Source organism: Capricornis sumatraensis, chromosome 6 (assembly GCF_032405125.1).
Source record: "Capricornis sumatraensis isolate serow.1 chromosome 6, serow.2, whole genome shotgun sequence".
Taxonomy (NCBI): Eukaryota; Metazoa; Chordata; class Mammalia; order Artiodactyla; family Bovidae; genus Capricornis; species Capricornis sumatraensis.
This window is the reverse complement of record NC_091074.1, coordinates 22676820-22697048: the sequence shown is the minus strand read 5'-3', so window position 1 is coordinate 22697048 and position 20229 is coordinate 22676820.

The window sequence follows — 20229 nt, the reverse complement described above, 5'->3', positions numbered from 1 at the left end:
CCTTTTCCTGTTTGGAACCCGTCTGTTGTTCCATGTGCAGTTCTAACTGTTGCTTCCTGACCTGCATATAGATTTCTCAAGAGGCAGGTCAGATGGTCTGGTATTCCCATCTCTTTCAGAATTTTCCACAGTTTATTGTGGTCCACACAATCAAAGGATTTGGCCTAAACAATAAAACAGAAATAGATGATTTTCTGGAACTCTCTTGCTTTTTCAATGATCCAGCAAATGTTGGCAATTTGATCTCTGGTTCCTCTGCCTTTTCTAAAACCAGCTTGAACACCTGAAAGTTCACGGTTCATGTATGGCTGAATCCTGGCTTGGAGAATTTTGAGCATTACTTTACTAGCGTGTGAGATGAGTGCAATTGTATGGTAGTTTGAGCATTCTTTGGCATTGCCTTTCTTTCGGGTTAGAATGACAACTGACCTTTACCAGACCTATGATCTCAATTTATTAAAATAAATTAGGCTATTTGGTGTTTTTCTTAATTTATTATTTCAGTTTTGCATCTTGTTCTGAAACTTTAGCATAACTCTCCTGCACTGTTCCATTGGAAAAGTCCTCTCATATGCATTAATTCTTACCACATTATCTTTTGCCTTTTACCTAAAGGCTGACTATCACTTTTATATAATTTTTATAGCATTCATAACATTTATTCTGAGAATATATTCAATTTCTACTCTGACTTTTTCAAGACTTTGGCTCAAGTACCCACTTACCTCAATGAACCAAAGTGTTCCCAAATCCTGACCTGGGAGGGAAAGGGTATCACTGTTTTCCCCAGGCTCTCATATCACCCCCTTCATACCTCAGTTGCAGCATTTGCATGGTATTTCAGTTATGTTTTTATTCTTTAAATAATTGCCTATTTTGTCTCACAAAATAATCGAGATAGTTTTTAGCAGATTCAAAGAACAGATCCTAAAGTTAAAAATCACTGACAGGAAGAAAAAAAAAAAAAAGAACACTAAGAAGGAGAAAATTTCACCATGTTATAGTTTTGATGGTCACGTCTCTGATTGAGCTCATAGTTTTCTCTTGGACAAAGCAAAGAGGAAAATGTAATCACGAGATAATATTTTTATAGCACTTCGTTGTAATATAAATTTCTCATATGATATTGTTCACACTGATATATTAGCAGAATGCCATTAATAGTGTAGAAGCAAATATTTTGAAAAAGTATAGTCATTATTTTCATCTATTTTTTTCTTACAGATTCTATTCTTAACCCCAAATCATCATCACATCATCATTGTGTAATTTAACAAAAAATACACATAGATGAGCATTTAGATCCAGATCATTTTTTTTTAAAGAGAGCTGAAGTATCCACATTAGAGTGTTCTTTGTTAAAATTCTGCCTTTTACATTACTGAAAGACAGACTGTATATTAAACTTCTTTATATAAAGTTACAGTAAACAAGTTACAGATACATAGTAAAGGTTGAATGAATGAGTGAAATATTTTACTCATCATTGATCAGTACACATAGTAACTGATCTTATTTATACTTATTTTTATTTTATAAACATTCTTATTTTATACTTTGTGAACATGAAATAAAAATTACAAGCTAGATGTGAAAATAGGTCACTTTTGATTTGCACATATTGTGCACACATATACACACACATATATTGAACTTTACTTTTACTCTCTTCATTAATTGATGCAGTTGGTTAAATTATATGACATTTCCCTTTCTCTTCTGTTAATTCAGTTCTTTTGAAGCAGCATAGTCTATTTGTATGCATTCAGTTCAATGTGTCCCAGAATAACAGTCTGTCCCCACCTACTGCTATCTTTCTTTAGGTATTCAGTTCTCATTGTTATATTTTGTTTAATTCACTTCATCTTGCAGGTTTTCTCATTTAAATTCTCAGACTTGAGACACTAAAATTTGAAATCTCAACCTTAACCAAAGTTTTCCTTTGTTTAGCTCCAATGGAGTTGAGCTTTGGTGAGATGAGGTTAAATATGGGGTGACTACAACTTCGTCTGCTCTTGTACACTTTTCATAGATAAAAGCACACTAGGCTATACTTTTAAACCACACAGTTAATGACAGAATATGCAGTGTGCAGTGCTGTTAAAATTCTAATGCATTACTGGAATCCTAAACATTTTATAACACTTATAACCCAAAAATGTGGAATTCAAAATTTCACTATACCTATTGAAATTCTAGGAGATGTTAGAGAATAATGGAATAAAACAAGGAGTTAAATATTCCCAACTGCTTCAATCAGTTAATTATGAAATGAATTATTGAGTTAATATCGACTTGCATGCAGAACAATTTTCAATTAGTATTTCCCAGTTATTAAAAAAAAAAAAAAAACTGAAAAGGGCAGATTTTAATGTTAGCATTTTTATTGATATATTCTATTTTTAAAGCATTGGCTTAGCCTAATTGTAGAAAGGATGCTTTTCAATCTAAAATATTTCTCAGTCAAAATTACATGTTATATATATATATATGTTATATATAAAAGTTCTCTTCCTCTGCTCTACTGGTATCCATTGCATTCCCAGACTTCATCATGGTAATGCATTCATTTGTTTCATTTTCTTTTTTTTTGTTAGGTCTTTAAATTCATTAGCAAAATACTGGAGCACTGAGAGAGCTTTTATGCATGATGTTTATGTGCTAAAGCTGTATGACCTTTTCTAAATTCTTCCGTTCATTTTGCTGGAAATTGTTTGTCATACAACTGAAATACAGTGGTTTTGACAGAATCAAGTAGCTTCAGGTTTTGAGTTATACAACTATGATTTTTATTAAGGCAGGAGAGAAATTCAAAGAAAATTTTCTAAATTATAAAAAAATTATTCAAGATAAGACATAGAAAGAATTCAGTATATAAAAATAAACTAAAACTTACAAGTAGAATTCTTGATCTTCATTCTAGACCTTGAGTCTTTGTTATTTCATTAATTCCTTCAACCATAAATGTTTTTTCAGGCAGACTCAAAACAAAGATTTCTTGGAATGAAACGTGAATTTCACCCGCTATAGATTTTCAGAAAGCTATAATCAAATGAGTAAAATAAACACATACATTTCTGCTACATTAGATAATGATAGAAAGATTCAGATTTTAGAAAATGAAGATAGTCCTTCCAACTGGGGAAACACAAAAGCCTTCTAGAGAAGATGGTACATGAGATAGGCCTGAAAAGACCAGGAGAATTTGAATAAATGTGGATTAGAAGAAGGCATTTTAGACAGAGGGATTTGCTCGAAGTTAAATATAGTTGGAGAGTCACAGTGGTTGTTTTGCTTTAGTTTAATTTATTTTTCTATAACTTAAAAAAAAAAAAAGTACTATTATAGTTATCTGCTTCCCAGTGGTAAAGAATCTCCCTGCCAATGCAGGAGATGCAAGAGACACAGGGTCAGGAAGATCCCCTGGAGGAGAAAATGGCAACCCAATCCAGTATTCTTGCCTGGAAAATTCCATGGACAGAGGAATCTGGTAGGCTGCTGTCCATGGGGTTGCAAAGAGTCAGACTTGGCTGAGCACACACACAACAAATAGTTTTGTGACAGATATAAAATCCTTGAATGTATTTTCACACTTTCAAGTACACCTGGGACATTTCCAAAAATGAACCATAAGCTGAAGCATAATGGAAATCTGAAGAAGTTTCAAAGGTTGGAATCATATTAGTATGGCTCTGACTACAGAGCAAAAAAGTCTGGAAATTAAATTCCAAATAGATAAGTAGAAAGTGCTACATGTTTAAAAGTTAGAAAGCAAACTGTTAAGTAACTCATGGATCAATAAGAGATCACAGTGTAAATTTTAAACTATCTTGGACTGCATACTAAAATGCCACATATCAAAGCTTGTGAAATAAAGCTGAACTTGTGCTAAGAAGAAATGATACATGTTTATGTATTTTATTTTTTATTTTTATTATTATTTTTTTATGTATTTTAAGAATGACCTGCAAGTTTATAATACAGAATTCAGCCCCAGAAGCTATTTTTCACAAAGGCAAAAAATAAAACTCAAAAAAGTGGAAGGAAGTAAATCATAAAGACGGAACTATAAAACTTGATAAAATACTGGCAAAATATGAAACATAGAGGTTTAATGAGGTAGAAGCTTTCCTTTGAAAATACTAATAAAATTGATAAGTCTCTGTGAAAAATTTTATGAAGGAAAAAAGTGCTATCACTGCAGAACCTGAAAGCACTAAAAATCAGAAGTGAATATTATAAAATATACAAAGAAATTAAACATTTGGAATAAATAGGCACAACTGGCTGTATTTTTAAATATCAGCAACAGTTACAACTTCCTTTTTACAAATACAATTTTAGAAAACCTTAAAACATTTTTAGAAAAGGAGTAAACCTAAAAAATAATGTTTAAGAATCTGTGCAATACAAAACACTGCTTAGGAAAGTTAAGAATAACTTAAATAAACTGAGGTGGTAAACCATGTTCGTGGATTAAAAGATGCAGTACTGTGATAAGATCAGTTGGCCTCAAATTGCTTTACAGACTCTAAGCAGTTTCAATGAAAATACTAACAGTTTCTGGTGAAATCTGAAAATCTGGAGGGACAAGAATATCCAAACACTGGTTAAAAAAATATGGAAATTTCCATAATATCAAACACCATCATGTATTTTAAAGATACAATAATTAAGAAAATGTAATATTGCCATAATGATCAACAAAGAGAACCTCTCAAAAGGGACAGACTCTTGAGAACATTCATCACATATATACAGGCACTTGATTTATGACAAAGATGATACTTCAAAAAATAGGTCAATGATATTTTCAGTTGGATACTGGATCAGTTGGATGTCCATATAATAGTAGAAAACTGACTCCTATGTTACAACATACATAAAATTCTACAAAATTTGATTCCTACTTGTACATAAGACAGAAAAAATGTCTACATGTGCAACAAGAGCTGTGTATGAGAATGCTTAGAACAGCATTATTTCCAGTAACCTAAACATGAAATAGGAGAAGGCAATGGCACCCCACTCCAGTACTCTTGCCTGGAAAATCCATGGACAGAGGAGTCTGGTAGGCTGCAGTCCATGGGGTCGCTAAGAGTCAGGCACGACTGAACGACTTCACTTTGACTTTTCAACTTCATGCATTAGAGAAGGAAATGGCAACCCACTCCAGTGTTCTTGTCTGGAGAATCCCAGGGACGGGGGAGCCTGGTGGGCTGCCGTCTATGGGGTAGCGCAGAGTCGGACACGACTGAAGCGACTTAGCAGCAAACATGAAATAAACCTCAAATCCTTTGTCTTACAGATTAGGCAAGTTATTGATTACAAATTATTATGAATTCTAAATTTTGTTGTATGATCCATTATGATCATTAATTTAGCTTCACACTTACATATTCTACATTTTCCTGTAATGTGTTGTGCCTTTCCATTTAAAAAGTAAAAGAAAAAACTCTTAGAATTAATGTTGCCTGTGAAATACCAATGTATTTAGAACTGACACTCTACATTTGAAAATTTGCAGATAAAGCTATATATGACTTAGAAGTTATTACACTGTATTAAACAGATTGTTTATTCACCAAGAAAAAAAATTGCTAAAATCATAAATGAGATTCTATCACTACTGTTCCTATGAACATTGAATAATAATAAATATTACAGAACTTCTATGTCCATAAAGTGGCAAATTACTTGCCAGAGATACTCTGCCCAGTCTCACATATGAAAAAGGCAGATAACCCAAGTGGGTGTATATTATATAAATTTATTAAATTATTTGACTCTTTATTTATTATTTATTTTAAAATTTAAATTTATTTATTTTAATTGGATGCTAATTACTTTACAATATTGTATTGGTTTTGCCATACATCAACATGAATCCGCCACACAGGTAAACACATGTTCCCCATCCTGAACCCCCCTCCCACCTCCCTCCCCGTACCATCCTTCTGGGTCTTCCCAGTGCACCAGCCACATGCATCCTGTATCCTGCATCAAACCTGGATGGGCAATTCGTTTTACATATGATATTATACATGTTTCAATGCCATTCTCCCAAATCAGCCCACCCTCGCCCTCTCCCACAGAGTCCAAAAGACTGTTGTATACATCTGTGTCTCTTTTGCTGTCTCGCATACAGGGTTATCGTTACCATCTTTCTAAATTCCATATATATGTGTTAGTATGCTGTATTGGTGTTTTTCTTTCTGGCTTACTTCACTCTGTATGATAGGCTCCAGTTTCATCCACCTCATTAGAACTGATTCAAATGTATTCTTTTTAATGGCTGAGTAAAACTCCATTGTGTATATGTACCACAGCTTTCTTATCCATTCATCTGCTGATGGACATCTAGGTTGCTTCCATGTCCTGGCTATTGTAAACAGTGCTGTGATAAACATTGGGGTACACATGTCTCTTTCAATTCTGGTTTCCTTGGTGTGTATGCCCAACAGTGGGATTGCTGGGTCATAAGGCAGTTCTATTTGCAATTTTTTAAGGTATCTCCATGCGGTTCTCCATAGTGGCTGTACTAGTTTGCATTCCCACCAACAGTGTAAGAGGGTTCCCTTTTCTCACACCTTCTCCAGGATTTATTGCTTGTTGACTTTTGGATCGCTGCCATGCTGACTGGCGTGAAATGGTACCTCATTGTGGTTTTGATTTACATTTCTCTGATAGTGAGTGATGTTGAGCATCTTTTCATGTGTTTGTTAGCCATCTGTATGTCTTCTTTGGAGAAATGTTCATTTAGTTCTTTGGCCCATTTTTGATTGGGTAATTTATTGTTATGGAATTGAGCTGCAGGAGTTGCTTGTATATTTTTCTTGTATATTTTTGAGATTAGTTGTTTGTCAGTTGCTTCATTTGCTATTATTGTCTCCCATTCTGAAGGCTGTCTTTTCACCTTGCTTATAGTTTCCTTTGTTGTGCAGAAGCCTTTAATTTTAGTTGGGTCCCATTTGTTTATTTTTGCTTTTATTTCCAGTATTCTGGGAGGTGGGACATAGAGGATCCTGCTGTGATTTATGTCGGAGAGTGTTTTGCCTATGTTCTCCTCTAGGAGTTTTATAGTTTCTGGTCTTGCATTTAGATCTTTATTCCATTTTGAGTTTATTTTTGTGTATGGTGTTAGAAAGTGTTCTAGTTTCATTCTTTTACAAGTGGTTGACCAGTTTTCCCAGCACCACTTGTTAAAGAGATTGTCTTTTCTCCTTTGTATATTCTTGCTTCCTTTGTCAAAGATAAGTGTCCATAGGTGCATGGATTTATCTGTGGGCTTTCTATTCTGTTTCATTGATCTATATTTCTGTCTTTGTGCTAGTACCATACTGTCTTGATGACTGTGGCTTTGTAGTAGAGCCTGAAGTCAGGCAGGTTGATTCCTCCTGTTCCATTCTTCTTTCTTAAGATTGCTTTGGCTATTCGAGGTTTTTTTGTATTTCCATACAAATTGTGAAATTATTTGTTCTAGCTCTGTGAAAAATGCCATTGGTAGCTTGATAGGGATTGCATTGAATCTATAGATTGTTTTGGGTAGTATACTCATTTTCACTATATTGATTCTTCCAATCCATGAGCATGGTATATTTCTCCATCTATTAGTGTCCTCTTTGATTTCTTTCATCAGTATTTTATAGTTTTCTATATGCTGGGAGAAATATCAATAACCTCGGATATGCAGATGACACCACCCTTATGGCAGAAAGTGAAGAGGAACTAAAAGGCCTTTTGATGAAAGTGAAAGAGGAGAGTGAAAAAGTTGGCCTACAGCTCAATATTCAGAAAACAAAGATCATGGCATCTGGTCCCATCACTTCATGGGAAATAGATGGGGAAACAGTGGAAACAGTGTCAGACTTTATTTTTTGGGGCTCCAAAATCACTGCAGATGGTGATTGCAGCCATGAAATTAAAAGACGCTTACTCCTTGGAAGGAAAGTTATGACCAGCCTAGATAGTATATTCAAAAGCAGAGACATTACTTTGCTGACTAAGTTCCGTCTAGTCAAGGCTATGGTTTTTCCTGTGGTCATGTATGGACGTGAGAGTTGGACTGTGAAGAAGGCTGAGCCCGAAGAATTGATGCTTTTGAACTGTGGTGTTGGAGAAGACTCTTGAGAGTTCCTTGAACTGCAAGAAGATTCAACCCGTCCATTCTGAAGGAGATCAACCCTGGGATTTCTTTGGAAGGAATGATGCTAAAGCTGAAACTCCAGTACTTTGACCACCTCATGCAAAGTGTTGACTCATTGGAAAAGACTCTGCTGCTGGGAGGGATTGGGGGCAGGAGGAGAAGGGGACGACAGAGGATGAGATGGCTGGATGACATCACTGACTCGATGGATGTGAGTCTGAGTGAACTCTGGGAGCTGGTGATGGACAGGGAGGCCTGGCGTGCTGTGATTCATGGGGTCGCAAGGAGTTGGACACGACTGAGTGACTGAATTGAACTGACTGATATATAGGTCTTTAGTTTCTTTAGGTATATATATATCTAAGTATTTTATTATTTTCATTGCAGTGGTGAATGGAATTGTTTCCTTAATTTCTCTTTCTATTTTCTCATTATTAATGTATAGGAATGCAAGGGATTTCTGTGCGTTGATTTTATATCCTGCGACTTTACTATATTCATTGATTAGCTCTAGTAATTTTCCGGTGGAGTCTTTAGGGTTTTCTATGTAAAGGATCATGTCATCTGCAAACAGTGAGAGTTTTACTTCTTTTCCAATTTGGATTTCTTTTATTTCTTTTTCTGCTCTGATTGCTGTGCCCAAAACTTCTAGAACTATGTTGAATAGTAGTGAAAGTGGGCACCCTTGTCTTGTTCCTGACTTCAGGGGAAATGGTTTCAATTTTTCACCATTGAAGATAATGTTTGCTGTGGGTTTGTCATACACAGGTTTTATTATGTTGAGGTTATGTTCCTTCTATTTCTGCTTTATGGAGAGTTTTTATCATAAATGAATGTTGAATTTTGTCAAGGGCTTTCTCTGCATCTATTGAGATAATCATATGGCTTTTATTTTTCAATTTGTTAATGTGATGTATTACATTGATTGATTTGTGGATATTGAAGAATCCTTGCATCCCTGGGATAAAGCCCACTTGGTCATGCTGTATAATCTTTTTAATGTGTTGATGGATTCTGATTGCTAGAGTTTTGTTAAGGATTTTTGAATCTATTTTCATCAGTGATATTGGCCTGTAGTTTTCTTTCTTTTTTTTTTTTTTTGTGGCATCTTTGTCAGGTTTTGGTATTAGGGTAATGGTGACTCTTTAAATTGAAGCATAACTGGTTTATCATATTGTATTACTTTCAGACACACAAACAATGATTCAGTAATTAATAACCTTCCAAAACAGAAAGCACTAGACAACAATAATTTTGCTTATGAATTCTAACAACCTTTTAAGGAATATATGACAGCACATCTCTATAATCTCAACCAGAAAACAGAAGCAGAGAGAATGCTTCCTAATTCATTTTAAGTCAGCATTTTGCTAATAGCAACACCAGGCAGACGTCACAAGAATGGAAACTACAGGCCAATATTCATCATCAGTTCAGTCGCTCAGTCATGTCTGACTCTTTGCAACCCCAGGGACTGCAGCACACCAGGCTTCCCTGTCCATCACCAGCTTCTGGAGCTTGCTCAAACCCATGTCCATTGATTCAGTGATGCCATCCAACATTTCATCCCCTGTCCTCCCCTTCTCCTCCTGCCTTCAGTCTTTCCAAGAATCAAGGTGTTTCAATGAGTTAGTCATAATAGATGTAAAAATCCTCAACAAAATATTTTAGAAATAAAATCTAATAACATATAAAAACACTTATATAACCACCACCAAACAGAATATATCCCAATCTGGTTTAGTGTCAAATATCAATTTCATGTAATCCATAACATCAACAGGTTGAAGAAGTAAAGTGATATCAGTAGATGCATAAGAGCATTTGATAAAAATCAACATTAAACATTTATATTAAAAACTCCACAAACTAAGAATAGAGGGAACCTTTCTCAACCTGATAAAGCATGTCTATGAAAACCTGGAAATAGTACAATTTGGTGAGAAACTAAATGCTTTCTTCCTAGATTGGGAACAAAGCAAAGATGCCCCCTTTAACCAATCCTGTTCAGCAACGTATTGGAAGTCCTAGTTAATACAGTACGTGTATATATTATTCTACCTATGTGTATATATGTGCATATTTATAGAATATTTACAGATATAATAGAACAAAAGCATGCACTGACATTTGAATACAAAATTGGAGAGTGCATAACTATGTGGAAGAGAAGGGAACCTAGAAGATACATACAAGTAATCTCAGTGGTAAATATGTTTAACTTTGCAAAAAAATGAAGTAAGAATTATAAAATATGAGGCTAAGATAGAGTTTAACAAAGTGTACTATATTTGTTAAGTTAATCATAGTCTTAAAAATGTATTTAAAGCAAAAGTGAAAGTTGTTCAGTCAGATCTGACTCTTTGCAACCCCATGGACTATTAAGCTAACTGTAAATGCAATGTAGCAGTGAAAAACAGGGAAGTTCTAAATACACAGGCATGGATAATTTTTAATGCATACTTTCCAGTCAGTCATGAAGTGACAATTAATTTGTGATATCATCTTTAAAGAAAAGAAAACTCACACATAATCTATACATTTACATGATAAATGCTTAAAAGCATACAAAATGCATAATAACATTTCAATAGTATTTATACCAAAGAAAAGGAATAGGTTTGTTAAGAAATCCTTTGTTTCATCTGCAAGTTTTGTTTTTTTGTTTGTTTTCCATGGAGTGTATTCATATTACTTGTGTAAGTAAATTATGTTCTATTTAAAAGTGGAAACATATCTGACTCCCTTAGAAAAAAAAAAAAAAAAGAGAGAGAGACATCTAAGCCAAGTAGCTCCACAATGAGGCTTGTGGGTCCCTGTTAAGATTGCCAGCCCTCAGATTTCACTTTATTATATAGATAAGATACTAGATAAGCAATAAAGACTTTTCCAAGTCTTAAAAATTTCTTCAAAGCAAACTATTTCAGAAATGACTACTTGACATGTTTCTATATCCAGAAGATTCTTCTCTGACACATCACTAAAATCTGTAGCACTCAGAGCTATTTTTTTCTAGACATATATTTCTAGCCATTTATTTTAATTTTTCTCTGTACCTAGAACTCTGTCCTTGATCTTTTATTTCTATTCCATTAAAAAAAAAATCTCAGAAAAGGTTAGCTTCTAAACATAAGTTGATGACCCATTTCTCTCTTGTTGCCAAATGTGTTGCAATCTCTAGATTCAGTCATGTATCTAAGAACCTAGAGAAAGTTTTCATTCAGTGGATGTGCAGGTAGCTCCTTTTCCATGAAACATCTCTATCTGACCTGTGCATTTATGGCAGTAACTGTGTGGCATTGGAGAGACTTTGTGGAGATATCCCACATTCAAGGGGAAAGGAGAAGCCCCAGCAAGACTGTAGGAGGGGCAAAATCGCTTTTGGAATCAAACCCCATACCCGCTGCAGATGCTCAGGGGGCTCAAACAAAACAAAACAAAACAGAGTTTTGAGACAGAACTGTGTTTGTGTGTCTCCTGAGGAGATAAGGATCAGCAATGGACTGCTGCAGGGGCAGGGGCTCTGGGTGAGGTAGACTTGGGTCTGTTATAAACCCTCTTGGAGGAGGTTGCTATTAACCCATCATAGAGCCAGCAAAACTTTCACAGGACTGGGGAAACAGACTTTGGGAGGGCACAAACAGCAACTTGTGCACACCTGACCCCACAAGAGACTGACCAAGACGTGTCCATGAGTGTCCATGTGTCTCCAGTGGAGGCGTGATTTGGCAGTGGCCTGCTGCAGGGCTGGAGGCACTAGATGTAGCAGTGGCTGCATGGGACCTTTTGAAGGAGGCCCCCATTGTTTTCATTACCTCTACCATTATTTGGCCTCGGGTCAAATAACAGGGAGGGAACATAGCCCCTCCATTCAACAGAAAATTGGATTAAAGATTTACTGAGCATGGCTCCACCCATCAGAACAAGACCCAGTTTCCCTCTCAGTCAATCTCTGCCATCAGGAAGCTTCCATAAGCCTCATCCTTATCCATCAGAGGGCAGACAGAATAAAACCACAATCACAGAAAACTAACCAATGATAACATGGATGACAGCCTTGTCTAACTCAAGGATACTATGAGCCATTTAGTGTTCAGTTAAGTTCAGATCAGTTGCTCAGTCATATCTGACTCTTTGTGACTCTGTGGACTGCAGCACACCAGGTCTCTCTGTCCACCACCAACTCCCAGAGTTTACTCAAACTCAGGTGCATTGAGTTAGTGATGCCATCCAAACATCTCATTCTCTGTCATCTACCTTTCCTCCTGCCTTCAATCTTTCCAAGCATCAGGATCTTTTCAAATGAGTCAGTTCTTCACATCAGGTGGCCAAAGTATTGGAGCTTCAGCTTCAGCGTCAGTCCTTCCAATGAACACCCAGGACTGATCTCCTTTAGAATGGATTTGTTGGATCTCCTTGCAGTCCAAGGAACTCTCAAGAGTTCTCTCCACCATCAAGTTCAAAAGTATCAATTCATCCATGCTCAGCTTTCTTTATAGTCCAACTCTCACGTCACACATGACTACTGGAAAAAAACATAGCTTTGACTAGAAAGACCTTTGTTGGCAAGTAATGTCTCTGCTTTTCAATATGCAGTCCATGGGGTTGAAAAAGACTTGGACATGACTGAGTGACTAACACACACCTGGTTGGTAGTAACTCTGTTCCACATGGCAATTCAGGGATCCAGATTCTCTCTTGTCATCTTGTGATGCTTTTATCCTCTAGAACCTTGTCATCAGGTCAAGGCTTGTTGAGGTTTCAACCAATTGAGATGGCAACATGTGTACAAGGCACACGTCTCTTAATGGCTGGAGTTTCAAAGAGTAAGGCACAGGTTAATCATAACTTTTCTTCCAAGGAGTAAGCTTCTTTTAATTTCATGGCTGCAGTCACCATCTGCAGTGATTTTGGAGCCCAGAAAAATAAAGTCTGACACTGTTTCCACTGTTTCCCCATCTATTTCCCATGAAATGATGGGACCGGAGGCCATGATCTTCATTTTCTGAATGTTGAGCTTTAATCCAACTTTTTCACTCTCCTCTTTCACTTTCATCAAGAGGCTCTTCAGTTTCTGTTCACTTTCTGCCATAAGGTGGTGTCATCTACATATCTGAGGTTATTGATATTTCTCAATATTTGGCAGTCTTGATTCCAGCTTGTGCTTCTTCCAGTCCAGCGTTTCTCATGATGTACCCTGCATAGAAGTTAAATAAGCAGGGTGACAATATACAGCCTTGACATACTCCTTTTCCTATTTGGAACCAGTCTTTGTTCCATGTCCAGTTCTAACTGTTGCTTCCTGACCTGCATACAGATTTCTCAAGAGGCAGGTCAGGTGGTCTGGTATTCCCATCTCTTGAAGAATTTTCAAAAGTTTGCTGTGATCCACACAGTCAAAGGCTTTGGCATAGTCAATAAAGCAGAAATTGATGTTTTTCTGGAACACTCTCGCTTTTTCAAAGATCCAGTGGATGTTGGCAATTTGATCTCTTGTTCCTCTGCCTTTTCTAAAACCAGCTTGAACATCTGGAAGTTCACAGTTCATGTATTGCTGAAGCCTGGCTTGGAGAATTTTGAGCATTTCTTTACTAGCATGTGAGATAAGTGAAATTGTGCGGTAGTTTGAGCATTCTTTGGTATTGCCTTTGTTTGGAATGAAAATGGACCTTTTCCAGTGCTGTGGCCACTGCTGAGTTTTCCAAATTTGCTGGCATATTGAGTGCAGCACTTTCACAGCATCATCTTTCAGGATTTGAAATAGCTCAACTGGAATTCCATCACCTCCACTAGCTTTGTTCATAGCAATGCTTTCTAAGGCCCACTTGACTTCACATTCCAGGATGTCTGGCTCTAGATGAGTGATCACACCATCGTGATTACCTGGGTCGTGAAGATCTTTTTGTACAGTCCTTCTGTGTATTCTTGCCACCTCTTCTTAATATCTTCTGCTTCTGTTAGGTCCAGACCATTTCTGTCCTTTATTGAGCCCATCTTTGCATGAAATGTTCCCTTGGTATCTCTAATTTTCTTGAAGAGATCTCTAGTCTTTCCCATTCTGTTCTTTCCCTCTATTTCTTTGCATTGATCCCTGAAGAAGGCTTTTTTATCTCTTCTTGCTATTCTTTGGAACTCTGCATTCATATGCTTATATGTTTCCTTTTCTCCTTTGTTTTTCACCTCTCTTCTTTTCACAGCTATTTGTAAGGCCTCCCCAGACAGCCATTTTGCTTTTTTGCATTTCTTTTCCATGGGGATGGTCTTGATCCCTGTCTCCTGTACAATGTCACGAACCTCATTCCATAGTTCATCAGGCACTCTATCTATCAGATCTGGGCCTTTAAATCTATTTCTCACTTCCACTGTATAATCATAAGGGATTTGATTTAGGCCATACCTGAATGGTCTAGCGATTTTCCCTACTTTCTGCAATTTAAGTCTGAATTTGGCGATAAGCAGTTCACGATCTGAGCCGCAGTTAGCTCCTGGTCTTGTTTTTGTTGACTGTATTGAGATTCTCCAACTTTGGCTGCAAAGAATATAATCAATCTGATTTTGATTTTGACCATCTGGTGATGTCCATGTGTAGAGTCTTTTCTTGTGTTGTTGGAAGAGGGTGTTTGCTACGACCAGTGCATTTTCTTGGCAAAACTCTATTAGCCTTTGCCCTGCTTCATTCCATATTCCAAGGCCAAATTTGCCTGTTACTCCAGGTGTTTTTTGACTTCCTACCTTTGCATTCCAGTCCCCTATAATGAAAAGGACATCTTTTTTGGGTGTTAGTTCTAAAAGGTCTTGTAGGTCTTCATAGAACTGTTCAACTTCAGCTTCTTCAGAGTACTGGTTGGGGCATAGACTTTGATTACTGAGATATTGAATGGTTTGCCTTGGAAATGAACAGAGATCATTCTGTCGTTTCTGAGATTGCATCCAACCAAGTAATGCATTTTGGACTCTTTTGTTGACCATGATGGCTACTCCATTTCTTCTGAGGGATTCCTGCCCACAGTAGTAGATATAATGGTCATCTGGACCACAGCCTTGTCTATCTCAGTGAAACGATGAGCCATGCCCTGTAGGGCCACCAAAGACAGAGGGGTCATGCTGGAGAGTTCTGACAAAGCGAGGTCCACTGGAGAAGGGAATGACAAATCACTTCAGTCTTCTTGTCTTGAGAATCCTATGAACAGTAAGAAAACGCAAAAAGATAGGACACTGCAAGATGAACTCCCCAGGTAAATAGGTGCCAAATATACTACTGGAGATCAGTGGAGAACTAACCCCAGAAAGAAAGAAGAGATGAAGCCAAAGCAAAAACAACACCCAGTCGTGGATGTGACTGGTAATGGAAGTAAATTCTGATGCTATAAAGAGCAATATTGCATAGGAACCTGTAATGTTTAGGTCCATGAATCAAGGTAAATTGGCAGTGGCCAAACTGGAGATGGCAAGGGTGAATGTCAACATTTTAGGAATCAGCAAACTAAAATGGGTGAATTTAACTCAGATGACTATTATATCTCCTACTGTGGGCAAGAATCCCTCAGAAGAACTGGAGGAACCAACATAGTCAAGAAGAGAGTCTGAACTGCAGTATTTGGATGCAGTCTCTAAGAAGACAGAATGATCTCTGTTACCAAGAAAACCATTCAATAGCACAGTAATCAAAGTCTAAGCTCAGACCAGTAATGCTGAAGAAGCTGAAGTTGAATGCTTCTAGGAAGACCTACAAGACCTTCTAGAACACCCCAAAATGAATTCCTTTTCATTATAGGGGACTGGAATGCAAAAGTAGGAAGTCAAAAAATACCTATAATAACGGGCAAATTTGACCCTGGAGTACAGAACGAAGCAGGGCAAAGGCTAATAGAGTTTTGCAAAGAAAATGCACTGGTCATAGCAAACACCCTCTTCCAAAGTCACAAGAGAAGACTCTACACATGGACATCACCAGATGGTCAATACCAAAATCAGATTGTTTATATTCTTTGCAGCCAAAGATGGAGAAGTTCTATACAGTCATACAAAACAAGACCAGAAGCTGAGTATGACTCAGATCATGAACTCCTTATTGTCAAATTCAGACTTAAATTGAAGAAAGTAGGGAAAACCACTAGGCCATTCAGATATGACCCAAATCTATCCCTTATGACTCTATAGTGGAAGTGAGAAATAGATTCAAGTAATTAGATCCATAACAGAGTTCCTGAAGAAGTACAAAAAGAGGTTTGTGACATTGTACAGGATGCAAAGATCAAGACCATCCCCAAGAAAAAGAAATGGCAAAAGGCAAAATGGTTGTCTGAGGAGGCCTTACAAACAGCTGTGAAAAGAAGAGAAATGAAAGGCAGAGGAGAAAAGGAACGATATACCCATTTGAATGCAGAGTTCCAAAGAATAGCAAGGAGAAAGAAGAAAGACTTCTTTGGTGTTCAGTGCAAAGAGATAGGGGGGAAAATAAAAAAAAGAATGGAAAAGACTAGATATCTCTTCAGAAAAAAAAAATAATTAGAGATACCAAGGGAACATTTCATGCCAAGATGGGCATAAAAAAGGACAGAAATTGTATGGACATATCAGAAGCAGAATTTATTAAGAAGAGGTGGCAAGAAGACACAGGAGAACTATACAAAAAAGATCTTCATGACCCAGATAATCATGATCGTGTGATCACTCACCTAGAGCCAGACATCTGGGAATGCGAAGTCAGGTGGCCTAGAAAGAATCACTTTGAACAAAGCTAGTGGAGGTGATGGAATTAAGTTGAGCTATTTTATATCCTAAAAGATGATGCTGTGAAAGTGGTGCACTCAATATGTCAGCAAATTTAAAAAATTGAGTAGTTGCCACAGGATTGGAAAAGGTCAGTTTTCATTCCAATCCCAAAGAAAGGCAATGCCATAGAATGCTCAAAGTACCACACATTGAACTCATCTCACATGCTAGTAAAGTAATGGTCAAAATTCTCCAAGCCAGGCTTCAATAGTACATTAACTGTGAACTTCCTGATGTTCAAGCTGGTTTTAGAAAAGGCAGAGGAACCAGAGATCAAATTGCCAACATCCGCTGGATCATCGAAAAAGCAAGAGAGTTCCAGAAAAACATGTACTTCTACTTTATTGACTATGATGAAGCCTTTGACTGTGTGGATCACAGCAAACTTTTGAAAATTCTTCAAGGGATGGGAATACCAACCACCTGACCTGCCTCTTGAGAAATCTGTATGCAGGTCAAGAATCAACAGTTAGAGCTGGACATGGAACAACATTCCAGTTCCAAATAGGTAAAGTAAAACATCAAGGCTCTATGTTGTCATCCTGCTTATTTCAGTTATATGCAGAATACATCCTGAGAAATGCTGGGCTGGATGAAGCACATGCTGAAATCAAGATTGCTGGGAGAAATATCAATAACCACAGATATGCAGTTTACACCACCCTTATGGCAGAAAGTGAAGAAATAAAGAGCCTCCTGATGAAATTGAAAGAGGAGTGAAAAAATTGGCTTCAAACTCAACATTCAGAAAGCGAAGATCATGGCATCCAGTCCCATCACTTCATGGCTAATAGAGGGGGAAACAGTGGAAACAGTGACAGACTTTATTTTCTTGGAGCTCTAAAATCACTACAGATGGTGACTGCAGCCATAAAATTAAAACACACTTGCTCCTTGGAAGAAAAGTTATGACCAATGTAGACAGCATATTAAAACGCAGACACATTACTTGCCAACAAAGTTCTATCTAGTGAAAGCTATGGTTTTTCCAGTAGTCATATATGGTGTGGTAGTTGGACTATAAAGAAAGCTGAGTGCTGAAGAATTGATGCTTTAGAATTGTGGTGTTGGAGAAGACTCTTGGGCATCTCTTTCACACCACGGAGATCCAACCATTTCATCCAAAAGGAAATCAGTCCTGAATATTCATTGGAAGGATTGATGGTGAAGCTGAAGCTCCAATATTTTGTCCACCTGATTCATTTGAAAAGACCCTGATGCTGGGAAAGATGTAAGGCTGGAGGAGAAGGGGACAACAGAGGATGACATGGTTGTATAGCATCACCGACTCAGTGGGCGTGAGTTTGAGTAAACTCCGGGAGTTGGTGATGGACAGGGAACCCTAGCAAGCTGCAGTCCATGGAGTCTCAAAGAGTAGGGCATGACTGAGCCACTGAACTGAACTGAACTGAATACCTGTGTTCTCAATGTTACCTAATTTGGGTAACATATGCCTATCATCCACTTAGTTTCCTAAACAAATAATAATTTATTTCCTTTGTGCTTCTCTTCAGTGTTTGTTATTGAATTTCTCCTCCAGGCCTGTTGCTGCTTATTTCTGTTTAATGCATCCACATTTTCACCTTAGGTCAGACTCTCATCATTTCTCATTCTGATTTTGCAGTGCTTATGGTGTTTCATAGACTAAGCCTAGTCCATTCTCCTTATCACTGACAGAGCTTTCTACCACACAAGTCTGATCATGCTATTTACTACTCTTTCATTTTAAAGTATCTCCTATCATGTTCAGAATTTTAAAAAGAAAATTATCTCGACATAAAAAAAGACTCTTCCCTCTATCTGCAGCCTCCTATCCAACCACTTTAGTGCTTACTTCCTCCCGATGACAATTCCTGACATGAAATAGCACACTTTTTTTTTTTATTCAAAAAGTGTTTTAATAAGGTGTAATTTAAACACCATAAATTTTCACCAGTGTTGGCCGTCCAAATTTGATAATTTTAGTGATATTGTACCATCATTACCACAACCCAGTTTTTAAATATCTCCATCACTCAAAAAAATTCTCTTGAGTACATTTGTAATTATTTTTTAATCCTATATCAGCCTCAGGCAATCATGATATACTTCCAGTCTTTATAAATAATACAGTATAAATAATCTGCCTTTTCTGGATATTTCCTATATGTGGAATCATACAATATGTAACATTTTGCATCTAGCATAATATTTTTGATACTCATACATATTATAGCATATATTACTTAGTGTTTTATACTTTTCATTGTTGGAAGTTATCCTATTTTATATTATACATTTGGTTTATGCATTCACCAGCTGATAGACATTTGGATTGTTTCCAGATTTGGGCTATCATGGATGCTGCTGCTAAGAATATTTACACAGAAGCCTTTTGTGCACAGATGTTTTCACTTCTCTTGGATAGAATCCTAGGAATGGAATTGCTGGATCATATGGTAGCTTTATGTTTAACTTTTTAAGAAACTGACAAAATATTTTCCAAGCAGTTGTACATTCTTACATTCCCACCCCCTGCCCCTGCAATGTATGAAGGCTCCAAATGCTTCATATTCTTGCCAGTACTTGGAATTGACTGTCTTTTGATTATAAACATTCTATTGGGTATTATTACATTGTGGTTCAATTACTGTTTCCCTACTAAAAAATAATGTAAGGAACTTTTCATTGCACTTATCAAATATTTCTATGTCTTCTTTGGTGAAATGTCTGTTCTCATGTCCATTTCCTCTTTTGAGTTGTTTCTCATATTATTGTGCTTTAAATATTTTGGAATATTATTTGCAAGTATGGCCTTCTAGCTTGTGGAATGCTGTTTCATTTTTTAAATGCTGTTTCCAATTTTAAAGTAACAAATGCGTTTGGAGTTTTATATAATAAGAATTCTTTGTCTAACTCTACGTAATGAAGAGTTCCATGTATTTTTTTTTCATTGTTATTGTTCAGAGGTTTTATTATTTTAGTTCTTACATTTGTGTTTATGATATGTTTTGAGTTAAATATTGTGTGTGATATGAGTAAAGAACGTGAGGTTTTTGTTCTTTTGTTTGTTTTTTACTTTGTTCAATTGTCTCAGAACTAGTTACTGAAAGGACTCTCCACTACCTATTTAATGTCTTGGTATTTTTGTTGAAAGCCAATTGACTGAAATTATAAATGTAATTTCTGAAATATCAGTTCTCTTCCATTTATCTTTATCCCTATCCCGACCACTGCCATATTGTCTTGATCAGTTTACCTTTAACTTAAGTTTTAAAATCGCACATGTTAAGTCCTCTAATTTTGTTCTATTTTTCAAAGTTGGAAAA